Below are 15,627 nucleotides of genomic sequence, written 5' to 3'. Positions count from 1 at the left end.
GGATATGACACACTGTGCTCAGAAACCCCAGAGGGTTGTAATCACTGCCAAAGGAGATAGATAATCGTCACATGCAAAGCAGGTAAAATTAAGCCATTTTCTGATAAGTAGCTACCTCTAAATGAGTTCTGGTCAGCAAGAGGAATTGCTGATCTGATGCTTCTGGAAGTCAGTGGAACATTTTCTGTGGTTTGCAATGGACTTTGGATCAGAAGGTATATCCAGTATTTTTTTATATATATGCTGCAATGGCTTCCAGGCAGCCTTAAATTTTAGGCTTTTCCCATTGGGCCAGATTCTTTTCCCCTTACACTAGCTTACTTTGCAAATCTTCCTGTAGGTCAATGAAAACACTTGAGACATTTTAATGTGAACAAGGATGCTAGTATCTCGCCTTTGTTAAGAGGCATTTTTAAAAGCAAAGAACAACATTGTTAATTCTCCATGTTTGAAGAAATAAGCAAATCAACAACAACAACAAAGCCTCTTCATGTTTTGATGGTGAAATATGTTGAGGAATACAGGGGTCTGAACTGGAAGTCACTATCAATCAGTGAGTGCCTAGCAGATAATGCTGCTCTGGAGACCTCTTAAATGTGCAACTCTGATGTGCAGTAAATCTATTCCTGCTGCATGTTCATTCCTTTTGTTACACATTTTGGGGAAGCAGGGATTTCATTACATATGCTATATGGTGATGCATAAAACATATAGTTACATTCCAGCTGTATATAGTCCACGTAGTTGATCACTGGTACACTCATCTGTTGCCTGGGTTTACTTTTTTCTTTACCAGCTATCCATTTTAAGAAAAAGTTTCATTGTCAATGGAAGATTAATGAAAATAAGTGTCCAATAAATTTATTCTCTTGACTGATTTATTTGTAGATCAGGTATTTGTTTAGGCAGTTGTCTTGGTATCCATGAATGATTATGAATAGACTTAATGGAAAAATTATGTTACTCTACTGTCAACATTAACTATGTTTTTAAGAGAATCTTTAGGGAATATTTATGATCATTGTTTACTTGTGAAAATGGGATTTTTAGTGGAGGAAATGATATCCAGTTTCTAGAACTGTACTTGACTATATAAAAATGCCTTTGATCAAAAAGATGAAATAATACTTTCAAACAGAGCCCTTTTTCTCTAATAAATCATCATCCATTCATTAGCTATAGTCATATGTCCAATTGAAGGGAAATATTTTTTTTCTTTTTAAAGCAAAGTACCTGTTAACATCATCCCTACAAAAAAAAAAAAAAAATCAGTCGCCTTGCAGTTATTGTAATATTTGAAGTGGAGAATAAGGAGTGGTCAAATCTAAGATGCTCAAAAATTTGCATGTGATTTTTCCAGTAGGGCACAGGGATACACTTTTGTAAAAGCATTGGCGGGGGTGGGGAGGAGTGGCAAGACAGGTAGATTCTATTCTTGATCATACCAGCAAAAACTAAGAGTATCTGTATTGGTTTTAATGTGCCAGATTTTCATCAGAATGAGGTACAACTTCAATCCAATTTTGTACTTTTCATGAATTCACTAAGAATTGTGTTTCCATATCTGTGAGCAACCTGGACTTATACCTACAGAAACTATTTTCTTGGAAATAGTTAATCAAACGATTAGATCTGACAAAAGATGTTACGGTCTAACTGGACTCCGCTTCCCCAGTTTAGAGTAGGGGCTTATGATCCTTTGTAGAGAATCTCAATTTTCTTTGCAGCTTGGTTTCTTTTACTTAGGGTGGTTGGATGGATACCTAAGATACTGTGGATGGGCTATGCCTAATAATTATTGGGGTTTTTTGTTCCTATGCAGGATTTTGTCCCACTCTTTAGTTGTTGTCTCAGCATGCTTTGATCCACTACTATAATTTTTTACTCCAGAAGGAATTCTTTTTTCTGTCCTGGTCAGTGCTAGGATACAGTACTGGACTATGATACCGTCCAATACAGCACACTAGCCCCCCCTACTTTTCACAGTCAATCATATTTACAGTTTTTTAACCCTATACAAGTAAGTAGCTACTGACCCCTGCTACACTTTACCCAATTTAAACGTTCTTTTTATACAATTTGACAATTTAGGGCCCTGTTCAGAACCCCTTTGCTGGTAACAGCAGCTTCAGCACCGCAGCGAAGTTAAGGATTGCAGAAGAGAGTTGGACACACAGATCTGTGTCAGCTTGCCTGACTTCCTCACTGCCGTGAGGTGATTTAGGGCTTTTAACTGCAGAGCACTGCCAAAGAGTTTCATGCAGGGTGACCTTTCAGCAATTCTGAGTTTGAAACAAGCATTTAAATATATATCTAGGAAGGGAATATACATAGGAAAGGTGATCTATTCTAGTCTAGGCAGTTGCTAATCTAATACAATAAAGAACATTGTTGTAGTACAGCAAATGAAATAATATTTAAAAAACGGCCTTTCTTTTAGGGTTTGAACTGAAACAAGGGCAGAGCTAGAATAAAAAGTTTTGGAATGAGTGAGTTTTTTGGGCTCTTAAGAGCCTAACATTACCTTTAAAATTGTCATTAATTTCTAAGTTTTAAGATGTCTGAAAAAGGAGGTGGGGTAGACAATACACACTTAAATATCATAGTCATGAAGGACTTAAAAGTGCCAAAGAGAATAATGCTGTCTCTGCCATGAGAGGAAGAAGGCAGGGAGACGGGACCAGAGCTCAGCTTTACTTTTCTTTCATGTTTTCATGGAGTGGTTTCTCCAAAGAGAATTTTATGACCTGAAGATTATGGTGTTCCTCTGATTCTCATTCACTTCTTTCTCTCATCTTCCAAGGTTTGTTACTCCGTGGTTTCTTGCATCCAAAACAGTAAGCAACAATAAAAAGCAGATGTGTGAATGTGGAACCTGCACTTATTTTTGTGGAATAACTCTTAGCGCTGACTCACTAGTATCCCTGTCAGTCCCCCAGCCTACGTTTTGATCCCCTGAGTGCTGTAACAGTGTCTCTTTGCATCACATTGGAATGATTTGAGACCTGAGTGATGTTTTTTGCAAGAGCAGCCTAATCCGTTTTGTTATCTGGCCCCTGCACAGTGAAACTACAACAGTTCTTCTTTTGTTTTGTGGTTGTATGCAAAACTGAGGCAGGATTTAATTCTGGTAGGGAAAGCCAACCTTGGTTGGGTAAAAACAGTATCTGTTACAGGTAGATTATCCAAGACATTGGCCTTCAGAAGGAACCTGCACTCTTTGTTACTCAAGAGGAAATGAAATGCAGCAGTATACATGAGTCATCCTTTTTTTAGTACATGAACTTCTTTCTGTTGCCAGAAAATGTACTAACTACACAATATTTCTTCTTTCTTTCTGAAGCAAAGTTATATTCAGAAACTTTGGCAACAAGGGAGACATAACATACTGGACTGAATAGACTCTAGATGCTGTTGTTCTCTCCAAGCACCTCACAATTCTTCCAGAGTCTGTCCTTATGTCTGTTCTCTGCATTTCTTGGAAACAACCTCATCCTTCCTGTAGATCCTAATGAAAAGACTGCATTCGAACTTTGGGAAATAATGATTGGAGCTCATGGTCTCCCGAATATTGTCAGTATGAGGTAACCATTCATTTTAGAGACACAGATCTGATTTTCCCCTCATTGGAGAGAGGGTGTTGTTCCCTTTGTCTACTTATCCTGATTCCAGCATGGCTTGGCGAGAAGTGCGATGCTATTTACACAATTTCAGTTGGAGCCTTAATGCTTTCCTTGGGTAACTCCCCATTTCTTTGTGATCTCAGGAGCCATATCATTTGTGACTCCAGTTGCTCTCTTCCTCCAGAGCCAACAGGCCTCAAGTAAAACCAACCAAACAAATATGTCCCACTTTTGAATGCCAACTCAAGAAAAAATGTATCTGGATACTTAAAGGAAAATCCAAGGGAATAAAGAGATGGCTGGAAACATAATTAAATCTGAGATGAACTAAAAGAAAAATTGAGGAAGAGGGTTAAGGTTAGTACAAGCACCTTTCAACAGGCCCCAAATTTGTGAATGATTTAATTTTTTTTCCCAGTTAGTTACCTCTCAACTTTTATTTTCCTGTAAATTTAGATCTAATTATAACTGGAAAATGGCATTTGAAAGCAAAATGTTAAACTGAAACTATTGGCAGAATTTGCCCTGAATTTGTAAACAGTTTTGGTTCCCTCAGAAATCTGTTTCTCTGAACAATCGACAGTTAGTTCCAAGCAGTGTGCCCGGGTGTGCACGTCAGGGCACCACCTGACTGCTTCTCAGACAAACGAGAACATTTTTCCTTGCATCTTTTGCAGGGCAGGGAAATGGTGGCATTTTTTTGGAGACAGCAAACCTCTAAATCACAGAAAGATTGAAAGTTAATTGTCAGGGGAAAAAAAGCTCCAAGTCAGATAGGAGTCAGATTCCCCTATTGAGAACAATTCATTACTCCATTAGGTTAAATTGACTATTCTGGATTTCACCCATATGAAGTTTGGTTGGGGGAGATGAAGGCAGAATAGAACCTGTGAATAGATTGTTAAAAATGTCTCCACAAGTAGGAGGCCCATAATCTGTTTAATTCAGCACTTGACTTGGTTCCTTAGAACGGTGTTTTTCAAACTATGTCCTGTAGAACCTGGGAATCTGTGACAGGTGATCAAGGATCTCACAAAGGGACTGGGGGTAATGGTGTCAGTGTTCAGGATAGGGGTAGGGGTTCTGCAGCAGAAGTGACATAAAAGAGTTTTGCAACTTTAGAAAAGTTTGAAAATCACTGCCCTGGAGTGTGCAGGGTGACCCATGGGCAGATGAGGGTTCCTAGCCAGATGATGGCACCCTTGCCCATATACCGCTGACCGGAGTCCACAGCTGTCACCAATTCTTTACTGCTGGCCTGGACTGTGTGTGATCTTACCAGAGAAACATTTCTACCATCATACAGAGTAGGAGTTTCAAAGACCATCCAGATATGAATATGGCTGCAGTCTACTTTTCTACATGGAGTGACTTAAAATTTTAATGTCAACTGTGCGATTATAAAAAGGCAGCTTCATGACATCGATAAATCGTATTCATTGCATAACGCTTTTTAAATTCAGATGTTGTATTATCAAATTAAGTTTTTCAAATACTCCTACAGGAAGAAGTGAGCCTATTGAATAATTGCAATGGTTTCATATTTAAAACTTAAGGCTTTTTTTCAGTATACTTGGAGCTTATTTGTAGTCTCCAATGAGGAGAATGATAAATGCCCAAAAATTGTTTCAGGGGAGACATCCAAAGACCCTAAGACACTTTTTTCCTGTTGACTCATAATGGAAGATTGGATACATATCTGTCCTTTGTGTGTCCAATAGTCTCCCTGCAGGAGATGCAGCCTTCAATTCAAGCTGTAGCTGCACCATGCTTACTGCTGCCCTGCAAAAATAGATACTGCTAGAATGAGGCAGCAGCCTAATCTCTGAATCAGATTCGGCTGAATCGAATCAGGACAGTGATTTGAATCACTGAATGAAATCACTGTCCCCCAAATCAGCTGAATCCAAATCTGAAGCAAATACTAGCTGCTTTGCGTCAGCCTACTATCTAGTATAGCTGTTCATCACTAAGAGGCATGCCATTGGACACATTCTTCAAATTGTAGCTGGAAGTCTCTTACCTCTTTATAAGTTTAGTGGTGTTGCATAGAGAGGATGCAAGCACATTCTTTACCCCACAGTCTTTGTCAGCAAAGAAAAACCCAAATGTTCTATATTGGTTGAAGAGTTGTTGGCACCCAGCAATCTGTATTTAAAGTAAATTGAACCTTGTCTAAAACGTTGTGAACTGGGCTAGGGACAGACATTCCACCTAAACTGGTTCAAGTGATCAGAAACTGGTTTAAACCTGTAACAGAACAGATGTTCAATGCACATAAACCAGTTTGAAAATGGCTGAAACTGGTTTGAGATACTCCTGGTTGAATGTAGTATCAGACTTAACTGATTTGGCTCAAACCAGTTTATGCAATGTCTGTCCCAGAACTCTTGCTGGTTTAAGATAAACCAGACTCCCCCAGCATCCCAGCATGCTCTCTGGGCTGGGTGGGGCTCTCTGTTCCACAGCAGAGCTGGCTCCTCCCTTTTGCTCCCTCGCTGGAGCGTCAGCAGAGACTGCAGGCATCTGCCTGGATTTTCCTTGCTAAATTATTCCCCATGCTCTTCTGCTTTATACAGACACCTCTCAGCATTAGCTGGCAGACCACATGCTGTGTTGTGGGAGAGGGCAAAGGCAGACAGGCTTTATGAAGCTAATCAACAGGTAGCTGGTAATGTCCTTCCTTGGAAAAGCTGTTTATGAAGAGCTTGAAGTAATGGAGAGAGGCTTTGTTTTCTTAATGTGTTGATAAACACTGAGTTAGGAATTATAAACATTTTCTGCTGGGCTGCTGGCAGGGCAGGGATATCAGAGCCTCCTGCCAGGGCCTGGCCATGTCCCGCTCAGTTTAGCCCTGTGGAAGGGAGGGAGGGCTGTTCTAACACCCCTTGGTGAGTCACTGCAGGCAAGTACCTGCGTTTTTTTAATCCAGAGGGGATGTCTGGGCTGTTAAGAACCAGTTTAGCCTAGCCAGGTTAGACTAACCTGCAAAGATTGATTCAATTCAGACTCAGGCTTTTTGAATGTCTGTCCCTATCCCTGCCAATAAAGGTGACTCTCTGTTTTGTTGGTATCAGTTCTGTACAAAAAAATCCCAGTAGTCAATCAGTATAGCTGGCATATCAGCTGTCCATAGCTTTATGGACTCAAAGTCCTCTAGAAAGCATCACAAATCTCAGCTGTCTGCCAAGTGTTCGATTTGTGCAGTTGATCTAATTGAGAGATACAAATAGAAACTCATGTCACCTGGTAGCTCTCTGGTTGGCATCATAGATGGGGATGTTCAAGACAGTACATTATTTCAGTAAATTTCAGCATTAATTTGTACTCACAAATGGGTCCACCTGCATTTTTTCTTGCAATCTCTGGGAGCAAAGGGGATTACGAATATACACAGGAAGCGTTCTGTGCTTTGTAGTAAGGCTTAGGACTATTTAACATGCTGGACTGATAAGCTGTGGGATGAGTTACGTAGGAGGTGGACAAATTCATCAGGCTGGAGTATATGTTGTTGTCATTTTTTCTCATTCAGGTTCATAAACGTACCATGATATTCCTCTACTCCATAGGCAGAAAGAAACAGCTAAGATACCTGAATGAATTTGCAATTTTGGTTCAATGAACTTACAGTTCAAGTCTAGAAAGCAGACAAAGTTTGCATGTATGAATTGGTATAACAAACTCATGGGACTTACCATTCTTTGAGTTTGGCAAACTTTTCAGCACTAGGCTTTTTTCTAATGAATTTATAGAGAGGTTTTATACCGTAAGTTTCATATTTGAATGGATGGCAGGATAGCAGAGATGATGGTTTCTGGAAGGCTAGCCAAGAATTGAAGTTCTAACGTGCTATTCTTCTCTGAAAAATGACTATATAAGTGACACTATGTATTTCCATAATCACTGATTCACGTTTTCTCAGACTGCAATTAAAAACAATGTTGTCTCTACCTCTCATCTAGGTTTGACACAACAAAGCTCTTGACTTTTCTACCTTGTTCATCATCATTGCTATTAAAGGTTCTGAAGGTCAAATTACAGGCTAAAATATAATTGGTTAGTTGTATTAGGTCCTCCAGGTTACCTTTGCTAATGCTACTGTCTTCAAATTATGTCCCCAGTACCACCTGTACAAGTCCATTGAGTCAAGTAAGTTTAGCATGAGTGCAACTGACGGAAAAATGGAATGATAGTGAAGTTACACTAGTAACAGAAATTGATATTTAATTTTTCTGAATCCAGTGAATTTTCACTGGTTTCCCAAAAGGTGCAGGTTTCAAAAAAGTGCTTTGATAAATGCGTGTGTGCATTAGATACAACTATCCTGTAATCTTTGGCATCTGTGTTTTGTCTAATAATGATAAAATTGAACATCAATAAAAGCAATCTTTTTCCAAAATGTAGCTTTTATGACGACTTTATTTTCTACAAATGTGTTAACATTGCACAGACAGCTTCCCTGCGTTTACATGTGCCAGTCCTAATATCCTCACTCTAGCCTTCAGACCATCAGCTTACCACTGTCCTTTGTTATGCAATGGTGTAGACATATGACACTAACAGCTAAAATTTTGATCAAATTTGTGAAACATTGAAGACTTTCATATTTATCATGATTTGATTTTTTTCATCAGATTTTTAATGGTAAATCCTAATCTATAACTAAAACCAAAGCAGTGTTCCTTATTAAGCCCCGGGGGGAGGAATGATAGCAGTTTTCAAAATTTGAAAAGCTTCCAAAAAGAAGCAACTGGTTTTCCTTATTACAAAGGGCAAGACATGAAGTAATAGGTTTAAAGTGCAGCAAAGCAGATCTTGATTAAACCTGAGGGGAAAAAAAACCCCTTCCTATTTGTAAGAACAATAAAATGATGGAGTGAGCTGTTTAGGAACTGTTCGCTGTGTGGAATCCCCTTCACTGGAAGTCATCAAGAGAAGGCTGGATGAACATTTGTCAGGGGTGGTATGGGAATAGTGCATCCTGCATTTGTGAAGGGGGTGACCTCTACAGTCTTTTCTAACCATATGTTCTTAGAAATTGAAAAACAGCTTTTGTCATTATCATGTACCATATATAGACTAATTTTCCTATGTGTGAATAGGCCTGTTGAAACCTTTGACATGCGTGCAGGTAGGATTTGATCCTTGAGGGATGGTCTGGTGAAATGTGTGAGAGAATTCTTAGAGGTAGGTAATGCACCTTAGGCTCCATCTATATTGTACACATAAGCATGATTAACCAGTAAATCATGCCTTAAGTGTGTGCCTGGCCACAAGTTCAATCAATTAATGGCATGATAAAAAGAGGAATAAAGTACAAAGTTATTCAAGAGGATATGTATAATCACTTGTTGCTTCCTATCATGCCATTAATTAAACATGCGGCTAAGAGCCCCTGTTGCTGGGAGCCTCATCAGCTGATCAGAGCTCCCAGCTGGGGGTGCCTGTATGCATTCTTGAACCTGGGAACTTCCAGCTGAGACGGCTCCCAGGCGCCGGGGTGCATGAAGCCCTTCTGTGGCTGGGAGATCACAGTAATGGTGGTCTCCCTGGCCCGGGGATTCCTAGCAGCTCACTTGGGCTTTCAGCTGGGGGAGCTTTCTTCTTGCCAGTGCAGAGAGAGCCCAGGATTGGGCTCCCCCTGTACCAGCAATAAAGTGCAATGGGTTCTAATGCACAATCCACACAATCGCACCTCCTGCCATGCACATGTGGCATGGCAGAAGGCACAATTATGTGGATTGCGCATTCCATACCATTGCACCTGTGCCTGCTCTGTACAGGGGGCCTTATAGACCCATTACATCAGAAATTTCTGGTTTAGATGGTCTATGAGTTGCAAATCTATCCTGCCTTCTGCCTGACTTCAGATTAACACAGCTAACTCAGTCTCTCTGCTGATAATTCTGAAAGCCATGTTCTTAAGACAAAAAAAAATACAGGGTACTTAATTATGGATTCATGCTCCAAATAATTTTAGAAACTTGGTCCTAGAAATCCTTCCCAGGTGTGAAGAAAACTATAAAGAGGAGTAAAGTTATATTCACTAATGCTGATACATCATGCTGGAATCCTACTTCAGTGTGTGGGTTTCTGTTGGCAACTGGAGACTAACTACTGCCCTGACTCTGGCATTATATACTGACTACATGTTGGCATTGTGCGGGCCACTGTTACTGGTGATGATAACAGCAGTGTTGTCCTGTACAGGCTAAGACAGTTATTTCTATTGTCAGCAAGGGGAGATTTGTAATGGCTTTACTGTACATTACTAATGATTAGAGGTACTGACCTATTTAGTATTTATATTCATTTTGACCTACGAGTTTTAGCAAAGAACTGATGGAAAGGTAAACCAACATTTGAAGGGCAGTTTGGTTGCTAGTGTGAACAGTAATATGAAATGTCATATATGTTCATTTACTTTCAACAAACTATGAGTTAGGAACATTTTCCCTAGGATATAAAGTACTAATCTTAAATATCAACTTTACTGTACCTATAACCATCTGTGGAATGCAGAAAGGAAAGATAAACAACTTGAATATTACAATTAAGTCCAAAACAGAATTCACTATGTTAGAGACCAGCATTAAGTAAACCATCCCATGGTAACAGAGCTATTTGAAAATTCAGTGGCATGGCTTACAGTAGAGCAAGCAATTAGTTTTAATTAACTTCAAATTCTGACACATTGTTAAAAATCATCTTTTCTGAATGTCCAGCTAGATAAATGAAAGTTAGAGCATTTTGTTCTGCCAGAAAAAGCTATTACGAATATTATAATGATGCTATTCACACTTCTCTTGCAAATATCATGTCATCCTTTTAATTTTTTAGGAAGTGGTAATTTGGATAGTGAATTTTTTTAGTGCACCAAGCAGCAGATTAGGGACTACACATACATGTGCACATATTTAAAATAATAAGCTTGTTTTAGAAGCTAAGCTAATTCATAAATAAATCCTGGTGTGATTTGCTGCAACAGAAACAAATTAATTTAGCTGTTTTAGAGAGGGAAATGCAAAAGTCCCTCCCTAAATGTGTTTTTTAGGTTATCAGGAATTTCAGACAGATTTTGAATACAATCATATAGGGTTAAATTGTCCTAGGGTTAAATATGGTATGTAAATTATGGGACTGTATGCCACTCTGTGACTGACCCATCCAGAAATCAATAGATGACAAAAACCTGACAAATATTCTCTTTTAATTTTTTTTTTAAACACAAAGTATTTAAGTAAAGTAGGTGCTCATAAGAAATGCTTTCATTGAGAACTATGTCCTGGAAATAGTTACAGTTAAAATGCTAACACAAAACTCACTATTAAAACAAAAATTTACAGCATCTATAGTACTGTTGATAGAATGATAGTCCCATTGTTATAATTGAAACCAAGCATTTTATTCCAGAAGTTGTCTTTCTAACTTAAATGAGTATTTGAAGTGTCTACTAAAGCTCTGTTCTAGATGAGAAAAGGGCTGGTATCTAGTTCTGTGGGGAATAAGGGTTACATGATCAGGCCAGCAGTTAGATTAATATTTGTAGGTGCTCAGATGTATGGTAGCAGAAGAACCTGTGTAGAAGAGATTTTGTAGCATTCATAGAATCATAGAAAAATAGGTTGGAAGGGACCTCAGGAGGTCATCTAGTCCAGTGATTCTCAATCTTTTTTGTACCGGGACCCATTTGTAAACATTGATGGCCTGTCCCAACCCAGTGCCCCTTACGCTCCACCTGCTATTCCCTGCCTCCAGGACCCAACCCCCACTGTGTGGAGCAGGGGATGGGGGGGGTGGGGAGCAAGCAGCCCCCTGCAGGCTGGAACTCTGGCAGCCTGCAAGGGAAACGCCGCGGTTTCCCACATTTTTCTCCTTTAATGGAGAATCCATTTTTTAAAGTTTGTTGATCCATTTTTAAAGTTTGTTTACAACACTTTCATATATTCTTGTGACCCACTTTTGGGTTGTGACCCACAGGTTGAGAAATGCTGATCTATTCCAACTCACTGCTCAAAGCAGGACCACCCCCAACTAGATTATCCCAGCTAAGGCTTTGTCTAGCCAGGTCTTAAAAACCTCCAAAGATGTAGAGTCCACAACCTCTCTGGGTCACCTGTTGCAGTGTTTTACTATCCTCCTAGTGAGAAAATTCTTCCTAATATTTAATCTAAACTTCCCTGGCTGCAACTTGAGGCCATTACTCTTTGTTCTGTCATCTGCCACCACAGAGAAAAGCTCCATTCTTTTCTGAACCACCCTTCAGGTAGTTGAGGTCTGCTATTAAATCCCCCCACAGTCTTCTCTTATCTAGACTAAATGAGCCCCGTTCCTTCCATCTTTCCTCATAAGTCATGTGCTCCAGCCCCCTCACCATTTTCATTGCCTTCCACTGGACTCTCAAATTTGTCCATATCCTTTCTGTAATAGGAGACCTGAAACTGAACACGGTACTCCAGATGTGGCCTCACCCATGCTGAATAGAGGGGAATAATCACTTTCCTTGACCTGCTGGCAACACTCCTACCAAGGCAGCCCAGTATGCCGTTAGCCTTCTTGGCAACAAGGGCACACTGTTGGCTCATATTCAGCTTCTTTTTCACTGTAACTTCCAGGTCCTGCAGAGCTGCTGCCCAGCCAGTCAACCCCCTGCCTGTACCAGTACATGGGATTGTTTCATCCTAAGCGCAGGACTTTGCACTTGTCCCAGTTGAACCTTATGTGATTTATTTTGGCCCAATCTTCCAATTTGTCTCGGTATCTCTGAATCATAGCCTACACCCCTACCTTGGTGTCATCTGCAAACTTGCTAAGGGTACACTCTAAGCCATCTTCCAGGTTGCTGATTGAGATAGATATTGAGCAAAACTGGCTTCAGGACTGAGCCCTGAGGAACTCTGCTTGATACCAGATGCCAACTAGACATTGAGTCATTGATTACTACGCTCTGAGCCTGATGATCCAGCCAGTTTTATATCCACCTTACAGTCCATTCTTTAGCTTGCTTGTGAGAATGTTGTGGGAAACTGTATCAAAAGCCTTGCTAAAATCAAGGTACAACACATCCACTGTTCTCCTTGCATCCCTGGAGCCAGTCATCTTATCAGAGGAAGCAATTAGGTTGGTCAGGTATGACTTGCCCTTGGTGGATTGAAACAACACCTATTTATATGTAGTGTTCACTGCCTTCTGCCAGCTATAAATGTCACATCTTGGCTCTGAAAGATAACAAGTCTTTGGGTGAAATGTTAATTCAGTCTTTTTGCCCCTTTGGGGCTTGGTATGTCTGATAAGATTTCCAGCAAGGGTACCATCCCATCAGGTTTGACTGAACTTCTATCAGTCACATAGGAAAGCCCAGTTTTTGTTTGGTTGGTTTTTTTAATCTAATCTGCTCAAACATAATGCAATTCTAGTGGATCTAAGATGAGTTATATTCCCACTTACCATTCTTCTTTCTCATAATTCACCAGCCCAGCTGCCTGATTATTTGTCCCTGGGCTTTAAGGTAGATACATTTTCATGGCTGGTCTAGGGGAATTTGACTCAGGACACTAGAAAACTGGACTCCCCAGTTTACATTTAAGATGCGTGTATGTGGAATGTCACAGGAGAAGATTTTGGGGAGTGGTGAAAAAGTGGAACCATGAGTAGTCATGTTCTTCAGATGTGTCTAAAACCAATGCTACTGAGTGGAAATGTTGCCCCTAGTTTCAAGAGAAAGGTCAGATGTTTAATATTAACTAGCTGATGTCCTGATTTTTGCTGGTTTGTTATGCAGTTAGTATTTCTTTCATAATATTTTTGTTGGTGGTGCTCCAATAAATAAAAAATATGAACCATACTGTACAGCTAATAACTGCCCTTCTAGGGTTTTTTTTTCTTATTACTCAAAAAAGTAAAATTGCAGAAAGTGCTCACAGTGGAGTTCAATCTTTCCAGTGTGCAAGCCAGATGAATCATGCAGTGTCAGTTCACGGGCTGGTTCCCACATGGGGCCGGTGCATAGGGTCTGTCCATGGGCCCAATACCCATGCACTGGCCCAATCCAGCTGTGTGCTGCCCTGATCTCACACCAGCCCAATCTGGCCATGTCCTGCCTTGATCCTGTATTGTTTTGATCTGGCTCCACACTGGTGCTGTCTGGCATGCAGGGCCATGTTATTAATCCAAAAGAGCTCACCATGGGTGCAGAAATTTGCAGCAGAAGAGCAGCAGTTAATGCTTCTGACACTCCCCAACCACCAGATTTCTGTACCCTTGGAGCCTTATGTGCCATATGACACAGCACTGTATATGGAATTTGGTATATCCTTTTTTAATAGGTCTTCCTGGTAAAGCTCAATAAAGGGAAACTATCCCTGCAATAACGAGGAGATAGATCAATACTACATTTTGGCCATTAAAGGTTCATACACACTTTTTTTCCATGAGTGTTCATTTTTAACAGGACAAGAGAATTCTAAGTATAATAACCAGAAACAGCCTTCCAGAAGTGCTTGCTACTCATTGATACAGTTATTTCAAGGATGAGTGAACATTTTTTTAGTATTACACTCTACATTTTAAAATTCAAATTCAGCCTTAAAATCTACTCCAAGTTGAAACCTACCCACTTAACCTTTTCTAGAATATATATCTATATGTGTGTCATGTGTGTGGAAATACACATATACACACAAAGACGCATACACTTACTTTTTGTGTTTCTTAAGAACACTTTTCCCTGTAAATTGTAAAAATGGAAAGAATAAAGAAAAATAAAGAATGTTCTTAAGTGCAGAGATGGTTAGAAACAGACATCTTCACACTTAAGATAAGGATTATGCAAGCTGTTTTTTAAATGAAAACTAGCTTGTGGTGTTGGCTCTTGCCTTTCTTGCACTTCCAAAGCTCCCACCATATTCTGTCATTCTTTTAGATGCTGAAGTGAGGAAGAATCAGGACTGCTGAGGCTTGTTTCTATAGAGAGACATATTGCTTTGCTTTGTAGGAAGGGTTGATAGACTAGTCTGTGCTGTAATGCTGTTCAGTGAATTTAGTAAATAAGTATGGATTTATTAAAAAAGAAAGAAAGAATGAGGTAAATTGTGCCAGTTCCAAGGAAATTTTAGATTCTGATAGAATGCCACATGAAATACTTGGTTACATGTCTGTTTATTGCATTATCCATGCCCCTGATTCAGGAAAGCACTGAGGTAGGTGGTGAGCTGAAAGGGCCTGATTAACAGTTGCACTGATTTCAATGGGAGTACTCATATGCCTACCAGTTGTGTGTGTGCTGAAGTGCTTTGTAGGATCAGAGCTTGGGATGTTTGGGCTCCATGCTGAAACAGAGTTGCAGAGAACCCTTAGTTATTGCTGATGTCAGTGAGAACTGCAATTCCTGAAGATCTAACAGAAGTCATTAATGGTTTGTAGGGGAAAGCAAATGATTTATAGAGCACCTATCACCTAATAGTCTAAATTCCCTATGACATAAAGTTAATTCCCTTATTCAAATCAATAGTTATAATCCATCATTAAAACAATAGTAAAGAAGGCATATAATGTTCAGTGTTACTGAAAGTAAAATTTGCTTTCTATGTGTAATTAGTTTCACAGTGCATTTTTCTACATGATAGCATTTCTAAATAATAGTGACTATCTCCATCCTCCAATGTCCTATTGATAGCTAACTTCAGGTCTATACAATCTAAACTGTACTTAACGAATGTTCATAAAGATTCCCTCATACATTTTCCTCTCCACTTTTTGTTGTCTGTCTGATTTTTTTTTCTTTTTTTTTTTTTTAGAAAGTATTATTAATGATAATACAGAGCTACATTCTAATAATGTGCCAGAACTGAATTTTAGCTGCAAAGAAAAGAAATTCAGGTTTCAGACTTAAAATCCAATCAGACCATCTTTAATTTGCCCTTGTCAGCCTAGTTATTACAAAGCTGTCAGAAACACAAATACTTTTTCATAACTTATGTGCTGTAATAACCCAGACAACATATAG

This window comes from Crocodylus porosus, unplaced genomic scaffold (assembly GCF_001723895.1).
Source record: "Crocodylus porosus isolate Cpor-Errol unplaced genomic scaffold, CroPor_comp1, whole genome shotgun sequence".
Lineage (NCBI taxonomy): Eukaryota > Metazoa > Chordata > Crocodylia > Crocodylidae > Crocodylus > Crocodylus porosus.
This window is presented reverse-complemented; position numbering follows the sequence as displayed.